The sequence below is a fragment of the Nelumbo lutea genome, chromosome 2 (genome assembly GCF_056320005.1).
Source record: "Nelumbo lutea isolate HS-2025 chromosome 2, American lotus-T2T, whole genome shotgun sequence".
NCBI lineage: Eukaryota > Viridiplantae > Streptophyta > Magnoliopsida > Proteales > Nelumbonaceae > Nelumbo > Nelumbo lutea.
The window spans coordinates 33,741,007-33,751,385 of record NC_142685.1 but is presented as its reverse complement, the minus strand read 5'-3'; positions in this window follow the sequence as shown (position 1 = coordinate 33,751,385).

Sequence of the window (10,379 nt, the reverse complement as noted above, 5' to 3'; positions counted from 1 at the left end):
GAAAGGTTTCCTACCCAAAGATCTTCCCCAAGGCTACGCTTGGCTTGACAGAAAATGAGAGAGAAATTCCTTGCGAAGCATCTGTTTGTGTGGTGTGCACTCCAAGGAGAATCCGTTTGTTTGCACTGGTGTAAATGAATAGGTGTGCAAATTGGCAGTTTGAAAATCCTGGTCTACTCTTGCTTCAGACTTTGGCTTTGTTTTGTTTGTTTGTAGGGTTCGACTATAAAAGTGGTAGCCAATGTATTCATCCAAATTTAACCGGGAGGGGGGGTGCGGTGATTGGTCAGAGCTCCTCCAGCATCATGTCTTTCCGGCAAATGTTATGGTCTCCACTTACATAAGATAGAATGGAGGCTGGAGGAAGGTTATTTGTTTGGGAGGAAGCAAACAAATTGATGTGATGATGTGATGCCCACTTTATGTGCGAGAGAATTGAGGTAGGAGGAAAGCACTGTTAACGAGTACAAATGAGATAAAAAATACAAATTTTGGATCAGGTAATATTGCAAATCATAATTCCAAACTAATGCAGAAACCACTGGTGAACATTAATTCACCACCAACAACACTACATAGTCTACATTAACTCCTCCGACAATCGCTCATCATTAATACCAGTAAATCGAGGAATCTAACGTGGAGAATTGCATTTTAAGTATATACATAGATTCAATTAAATTAGCTAAGGCAATCTAATTTTAATTATGCTTTATGCTATATGATAAAAATTAAATTAAATTTAATCATTATTCATAGAAAATCTAATACTAAATATTAGATTATTGACTGAATAACCTATTTCCAATTTTGAAAATAATTGATCTATGAGTCAATTAAATCAATTAAAGACTATAGTGCATTTATTATTATTTTTTTATATTTTAAATCAGTATTTCAACCAGTCGCCTAAAGACTTTACATGGTCTACTTTATTTTTCGTGGCAAAAAATGGTTCACTTAATTTTTATTTGTTCGTGTTTAACAAAGTGTATTTTCATGATTCACAAGGTATGCTATCAAGACTTTAACAACATTAAAGATGTTAGTTGTGTATCATTGAATTATTTTTTTCCTTCATTACATTATAAAGTATAGTTATTTATATGGATTTTCAATTTTTATTTGTAATTAATTAAATGCAAGCATATTAAACTTATATACTAGGTAGTTGGTAAGCTTAATACAACTTGATGGGTCATATGATTATCAAATACTTGATAGATCTTAAAGCAATGGCTATGGATAATGGTGCTCTTAGGTAAAAGTATTCTAAACATATAGTCAATGTCTATAGCTAAAGTTAAGACACAAGTATATATGTTCATAGCTACAAACAAAACCATAGCTAAAAGGCACAAAAGGCTATAGTTATGTTATCCATTGCTATACATGAAAACGTAACAAAACATAGTCCAATGTTTATACTAGGTAACCAGAAATAGCGGCTATAACCGTTGTTGTATGAGGTTTCAACTTTGTTATAAGTTTATCTTCTTAAAAATGAAACTATAACTCTTCATGTATTTGGTATTAACCCAACTTAATTTTGTTATACAAGAAAGTCGAACAGAACCGGATGTGGGTATATATATTTAATTCATTTTACATTTGAATTTAACTTAAATCATAACCATGGGACTAAAATAAATTCTAATTGAATTCAGAATGCAATCAGATAATGAGTGGCATTAATAAGTAAGAACTAAAGGCAACCAAAACATTATGTAATGCATGCCCTTAACCTATTACCTTTTTTTTTTTTTGTTTAGGTGGTTGCACAAAATGGGGGCATTTTATGCCATGTTTGGATAGACTTTTCAAAAGTATGAAAATATGAAAAAGACCACATCGTGTTTGGATGACATACTTCCTACTTTGGCTTTCATACTTTTTAAAAGAACGAAGTTGACTTTTATTACTTTGTGCTTTTGGGAAAATTTTGCTTTCATTTCGTCAGTGACAACCCTTCAAGTAAAACCCCTCAGTTGTGATTCCCCCATTCGCCTGTTGTCTTCAAGCCCTAACCTCTTTGCCATCACGGCTTCTTGCTCTCCATCACCCATCTTTGACCACCATTGCCACCGGAAATTGCTGCCAAAAGCATAATCCTCATCAGAATCACAGGTATGGATCCCAGTTTCATATTTCCCCATTTCTCTTAGTGTTTTTCTCCATTTCATGCAATATTGGCAAGCTTAATATTATGTTTATTTGAAATCACTGGTGTTGATTTCTTCGTTTCCTAAACTATTCTTGAAGCTTAATGGGATGTTTTTATAGCTTGTTTTTTATAATGTTATATATAGCATTATACCTGTACAAAACCACTTCTTTCCTAAACCAAGTGCCATATCTAAGTGGTTGCCATGTGTACATGATGTGTACATGTGGCATGTGTGTGTATCTTCAATGTATACAAGTGGCTAATCATGGGTAATGGGGCCTTTGTCACGTATAAGATTAGATGAATCACATGAATGATAGGGTGCTTTGCCAAATAGAAAATGGTATTTTATTTTAGAAAGCATTCTTTCCAAAATTTTTTACCCAAACGGTTTTTAAAACCAAAATACCAAAGTAAAAGTTGTATTTGTACTTTATACTTTCATACTACTAAAAGTACAAAAATAGAAGCCTATCCAAACATAGCCTTACATTATGTCATTCTAAGTCATTTTACATTTTACTTTATGAATATAAACAATTGAAACTTTTTTCTTAAAAAATTAATATAAGCACAATGTTCAAATAAAATTTACTAATAAATACAATATAAAATTTAGGTATATATGCACATATGCAATATGAAAGTGTGTATGCATGCATATGCAACCGACAATCTTTACATGCAAAAATGTATGTGCATGTTTATGTATGTATGTATGCTATCTATCTATATGTAGGTTAATAAAATTAAGGCCCCATATGGTGTGTTTTTTCATGCGTCTTTCGGTTGTTTACAAGCCGAGCAAATATATTGCGATCTTTTTCTTATTGGTTTGTAACAGATTTAACCACCAAAAATTGGTGTGCTAAAAAGACACGAAAGTCCCATTTTGAATTGATTTCGAGAAACCCCAAATGTAGCTTTTCGTGTCTTTTTCGCTTTATTCTCGAACGGAAAGATGCATGGTAGCCAAACTAGTTTCAGACTGCTCAGATCTTCATGCAAAATCTTAGTGCGACTTTTGACTGTCAAAACTACCAAAAGATTTTCCCTAAATGACTTGCCAAATGATCCCTAAGTTAAAGGAAAATTATCAGATATAATTTTTCTTTTTACAAACTTTAATAATAATCATTTAATTTTCTCCTGATCAAGATTATAGTAAAATCTTATAACTCAAACTAACTTAATTGAAGAAGTCATAGTCATTAGGGAAATTAAACCTAGTAAACAAATCTCTACCTCAGAATATGATCTAATGCCAAATGTTTTTAAGCACACATATTCTTAGAAATAATCTTTGATAGTTAATCATTTAATCATTTATAGAGCACTTATATGCATGCATATTTAAACCATCATATGTAATCGATCATTCTTTTTTGATATTTGGTGATACACACCACTAATGACCCCCCCTTCTCCAAGGTGGTTGTAAGAATTGAATCCAAGTCCTTGATGGAGGGAACCAACTAACATACAACTAAGTCACCCCTTAGTATGTAAATGATCATTTACAATACAAGTTACAATTACATAATTGGTCATATAAAATCAAAAATTATTTAACGCATTGTATTAAAGTTATTTTTCTTATTGATGAATAAGAGAATAGCTTCTCAAGTCCTTAAAAATATGCATTGTATTTTTGTCTTTTGACAAAATTTCTACCATATAAATCATGTTTTCTAAATAAGCACACTGTTTATCATTCTACCTCTCTTTTCAAATAATAGCTTAATGATAATTAGGATGAAAAGGCAAAATAACTCTTAGGTGGTAGCAAGAGGGGATGACTCATGCCTTATGAGTCGTCTCATCAATGTTATAAATGAGACATATATCTCAAACTTGTAATTTTCTCCCCTATGTTTGTCTCAGTTATACTTTCTTCAATTCTTTGTTTATGGCATTTTTATCTAAGAACTAACATTTTTTGCCCCAAATATCCCCAATGGAGGGGTTGTCACCGTAAATTTTATTAATAGTGATATAAAACTCATATTTATTGTAATTAACATACGTTTTTAGGATTTATATGAGTTTCTTAGTGTATCCATGTATATCTTAAGCGTATCTCGATACGTCTTTTAAAATTGTCTCTCCAATACACATTAGGTTTCTAATACTTTAAACCTTGATAGATACTAAAGCAATCAAATATGATGCTTTGGCCCAACTTAAATTTAGTTATTTTGCTTTTCAATTTGAAGAGTTCAACACATGAACAACATGACTTTCTTCTTGACTTCATATGCTTAGTTTTTAAGATATTTTAAAACTTGAACTTATTTAAGCATATTAAAGGCTACAAAATTTAACTGTCAATATCCAACTTGGTGAGTTTGCTATCAGCAAATACATTTGGATTTTAGCCAAAAATGCTAACCCTTGTTATGTAGCCCCATGAAGCAAAAAAAAAAAAAAAAAAAATTTTCCCTACAAGTTGTTTCCTCCAATGAACATGCCAACTAGTTCAATAGTTAAGGTCTTTGGCTAGTTGTAGTAAGGACTTCTCACTTTTACCTGGGTTGGGGGATATTAGTATGGGGATATAAAACCCATTGTTTGTGTAGTCCCATGTAATAAAATTTAAAAAAGAAATAGTTGTTTTTTCTAACATGTTGTTTGTCTCAATGAAGGTGTCAATTAGTTCAATAGGTAAGGTTTTTGCCCATTTGCAATTGAGACTTGAGATTAATTCTTACTTTCATCCAAGTGGGGGGATATCGGTATAAGGGGCATGCTATCCCTTTGTTGTGTAGACATCAAGGAAACGTCTTCAAAATAAAATATGCATATAAGAACATGATTACGTGAACAATCAAGTATAATCTTCTATTTTTGCCCTCTTAAGCTCTCAACTACTCAATGAGACTGAATGAATATTTTGTGCGTGTAGGTGTAGACAAGGCTATCGAAGACTAATCCAAGTTTGTAGTTGAAGGGTAGGAGTTTGTCCATCAAATGACAAGAATATGCCAACGATTGTAAATAAGGAGTTTTTCACAAGTGTTGCAAAGGAAATGTGTATTGTTGATATTATAGATAGTAAATTTTCTATGAACATTATAATAAGGGATGCAATTATAATTATAAGTATTGTAAATACTGAATTAGGAATCTCTAGGTCTGTTGAGGATATCATTACCTATGGTGTAATAAAGGACGAGACAGTTCCCATTGTGATAATGAGATTGAAGATGAATAAGGGTGTGAGGTTGCTCCCATTAATAAAGCTAAGAATGTGGTTATTGAGAGTGTAAGTACTAAGGGGGTTAATAACGAGGTTGTTTAGGAACATAATGAGGTAGTGGTTCTCAAGAGGGTGTATTGGTATGATGTTTGCTTCTGTTTCTAATGTGTCTAAAGCCACCAATCAAGTTTTGATGCAAAGTGATGTTGAACATTTGGTGTTGAAGAGATGGATGTTATTAAGGTGCCTTTGGAAGATTGTGTGGACATGCATCACAAAGAACTTCGAGGCAATTATTCTATTCCTTGTGACCTAATTTTCAAGGTGAAATAGTTATTGGAATTAAAGGTGCGCCCCTCGAGGAGATATGATAGAGCAACCATGAATAGCATGCTTAGCATGCTTTATTTGGTATACAAAGCTTTTTACTCTTGTCTAAGGTATCCAACATCAAAAGAGGACTATATGAAGTGGCTTGTGAGTTGTGATAGCTTGTTTGAAACAAGTTTCCCTATTTAAGACTTGATTGAAAGGACAAGTTATCTGTTTGTTCTATATACCATTAATGGAGAGCATTCTGATGTCCTTGAGTCTAATAACACATTGGAAGCTAAGCATATTGGTCTTACTACCCATTTTATGGAATTAAAAAAGAGTTCGAGGGGTTATCCAAGAGGAAGACTAAAGTTTAAGTAGAAATAGATGTTTTCCTTGTCGCTAGTCATAGAATTACCAGTAGGGAGATTATAGAGAAGCATTATCAAAATTTAAAATAATTGGATATTTCATCTTTTTGCTTTTGTATTTGTTGTACTTCATACATCATGTACCTTGTAATGATTCATATTTGTACAAATCTTGTAAATTTTTTACCTTTTTTTCTTTGTGAGTTGAATCTATGTTTTATTGCATGTACTTTCTCTACAATTTATTTTCATTTGTATTGTATAATCATCTTCCTTTTGTGAAGGTATGAAGAATTTTGAGCTTATGAGTCTTAGTGTTTGTGAGGTTTGGAGCTCTTTTCATTTGTGAGACATAGAGTTTTAGTGTTTGCAAGGCATTGGATGCTTCTATTTGCGAGGTTTAGAGCCTTTCTTCTTATAAGACACTTGACCTTTGAATAGTCTTTTGCTTGTGCAACAATGGGTTTTTTCTTTTACAAAGCATGGAGCCTTTGTATTTGTGAGGCACAAGGCCTTTTATTTTACGAGGCTTGTTGCCTTTATGCTTACGAGGTTGGGCCTTTTCTTTTGTAAGGTTTGGAGTCTTTGCATTTGTGAGGCATAAGCATTTTTCTTTTATGAAGCTTAGATCCTTTGTGCTTATGAGACACATGGCCTTTTTCTTTTTTGTAGGATTAGAGTCTTTGTATTTGCAAAGATAGGGGCCCATTTCTTTTATGAGGTTTAAAGCCTTTGTAGTTGCGAGGCACAAGGCTTTTTCTTTTGCGAGGCTTAGAGCCTTTGTATCTATGAGGTACTAGTCCTTTTCTTTTACAAGGACTAAAGCTTTTGTTCTTATGAGGCATAAGGCCCTTTCTTTTGCAAGGCTTGAAGCCTTTGTATTTGCGAGGCACAAGACCTTTTCTTTTGATATTGAGTCGATCGACTAGGGTGTGTATTTATTTTGGATTTATCATTGAGATAAAGCCTCTAGAGTTACTTGTTTAGGATTAAAGCCATTTTTTGTCAAGCCTCTAGACCGTAAATTTCTTTTGTAGCCTTTAGAGCTACCAGTTTTCTAGATTGACCATCAAATGGAAGCTCCCCAAAATTACTAGTTTGGCATTATAATATTTTTGATATTGAGCTTTGAGCAAGCAGCTTCTACAAGGTGTTAGACCTTTGTGCAATGCTTAGCCTCATTGTGCAAAACCAAGAATTTTTTGGGGTGGGGATTGCTCAATTATGACACACAAATGTTGTAAGAGATAGAACATTCATTTTACTAATGACTTCTAATGAAATATAATTTTGAGCACACTGATTTTGATAAGAATTAGTACATAATAGAAATGACTATTTCATGCATGCAAGGCAATAAAGAACATACAAACAACTTAGGCACAATACAATTTTAACCATTTGACATTCAATATTTCATCTTATTGTTTTTCTATAGGGTCATATAATGTATACATTACTTTTTTTGGGTTGGCTTTAAGTAGTACAAAAAGACCTTGCCAACTGGGTGTAAATTTCTTTGTAGACTTTCATTGTTTCACATCTGCTGTTACTTTTAGTACCATGTCCCCTTCTTTGAATTCCCTTGTCTTTATCAATTTGTTGTACTCGTTACATCAATAACTAGAGATTCTTGATGTAAACCAATAGGGAAAAGGTGGACTTAGAGTTTTGGAAGTTGAGAGGAAAATGTCACTAGAACATAAAACTTAGCTTTGAGTGGAATGAGAATCAGTTCCCCTTTACAAAAAGATGATCTCTTTATTCATAGAAGTAAGGGAGCAAGGCTACGTGTACAAAGCAACCATTCCAAAACATTTCTTAACTCGAATAATGACTAGAAATAGATCTAATTGATTTCTTCCCTTGAGACACGTGTCTCCCATAACCACAAGGTTGTTAGAGCACGATTTTGGGTCTCCTAGAACGACGTACATCAATATAACGCCTAAGTACATCTAATCATGGTTTCCCTAAGGTATTGATCACAAATCTAACACCTTCAACATGACTCTCACCATACTCGAGTACTGACTCGTTAGTATTTTGCTTATCTCAAAAGATATACACATGTAATTTATTTTAAACATTTCATGAGAATGGTAGGACAAACATGACTTCGCAAGGAAAAATGATTTATTCTTGCAAGGTGGGATTGTTACGAACTCATGAGTTGATCCACGAGGTTGGAATATTGTGGTGATGTGAGTGAGCTTTGCAAGGTGATCCATATTGATGATATAGTAAGGTGACTTGTAGAGCTAAATTGGCATGACCTTGTCAATTGATTTGCGAGGTTCAACTAATGTGGCTCCACAAGGTAGTTCACGAGGTAACATCATGAACTTACTTATGACTTTATGAGGCCAAGTTGGCTCAATTTCTCTTTTATGCCGTGTCATTATGATTTGAAGCCTTCATTTTGTTATTTATTCAAGGCTTAACTTTATCTAGGCACTCTTCCCAGCTAGTAGCTCGATCGATGGATGCTTCCCTAGACTTGCCCTTACTCATACTCTTTATTTTCTCTACCTTTGGAATGTCCAATACCTTAGAGGTTATGTCCTTCCCATCTCCAACCATCTGCCTTGCTAGTAGAGGTAGTAGATTCTCTAATACTACTTGTCATGCGCCTAATCTCCTTATCCATGTATAAAGTTGTGGTTTTATTCATTGTTTCCACAAGTTAGCCTAATTCTCTAACACACTCTATGGTTCTTGGACCAACTGGGTTCACTTCCAACTCATACACTAAGGCAAAGCATTCAAGCTTTAGAGACAAAAAACTTATAAGGCATTAACTCAAAAGCACTTTTTATTAGCTCAATGACAAGGGTACAAGACTCACTCTTGGACATTTTACTTTCTTAGAGGGATTCTTTGGATGCTCTCGCTTAAATGGTTTTGCAAAATGGGGGAGGGGTCCTATTTATAGGCACTCCCACCTTCTGAATGCAATCCTAACCATTTGTTTTCTACCTCCTTACCTTATTCATTGGATTACACCTCTGCATCCTAGCCACCACTTTCACCTCTTTGTATCAATCACATGTTCCACCTCCTCAAGTGGGAACCTTTTAGGCATCTTCCTAAAATATACCCTCTCTAGATATTTACATTGATAAACCTAGCATATAAGAAGACTCAAGATGACTCTAGAGAATTTTATACACATAGAACTTCATACTTTTCAAGATGGCTTTGGAAGACTCTAGAATCTATTGGGCTTTACTAGAAATCTCTAGAAAGCCATGAAACCTCCATCCTCTAGTCTCCTTTCATAGCACTATCTAGGCAAACTGTGATACTCAACACCTATTAAAGGTTTTGGCTTGGGCTAGGTTAGGCCGGATTTTGGGCCAATGAGATTAATCATCTTAATATCCCTTATTTTATTGGATAATAAATCAGGATTTTTTACTATAATTCAAAACCAACTTTCTAATCCTTTATTTTTGGTAGATACCAAACTTTTATCTTCTCAACTTCAACAACATATTATCTTCTAATGAATAAAAAACAATGATTATAGTCTAAAACTCTTTTTTTTTTTGGTAAATTGAAACTTTCATTAGAATAGAAAATAGATAACTAAATGGCTTTTGTCTGTTCCTAGATGAGCAACACCATTTGCATACTAGCCAAAGAAAAGCAATAGTTTTATTGTTAAAAAGATACACAGGTCAAAAAATAAAAGAAAATAGTCACTTGGTCATTTGTCCTTGAACTGATCAAGGGCTTCAAATAATTATAGCAATTGCTTTTCAGTTTTCACCATGATTCAGACCAAATCCAAAGCCTAATGAAAACATTCATTCCTTTATTGCAACATCTTCAATTTGAGGAGAGAGGGTGTTTGTACCTACCCGATTTTGCACCCAAAGAGAACCATTTTCATCTTGAATAATTTTACCAAATGCAACAATTAGCTTTAATCTAGCAGGTGGTATAGATTGGCTCAAGAGCCAATCTCCTCCCCCATTGAATCCCTTTTGCTCCTCTCAAGATGCTCCCGAACAGCAATATCCTTCTTGATAGGGTGGTATAGATCCTCAATGACAAGCTCATGGGCCTTTAGGATGCACAAGTTTTGCTCAGTTACACTCTTGGCCTAAGAAATATCGTGAGGTAAAACCATGCAGAATGACACCAACTTAAGGAATCAAACCCTTGCTTGTGAACTTGTAGATATTCTCCTTAGTATCCAAAGTGGAGATCTATTGCCAAGAAGGTAGGGTCCTCTTGTATGGTAGAGCTGATGGGGACAAATCCCGTTTTGTCATGATTGTGCATACAACCACCCATGGTGGTGGCATTGGAATTGCAA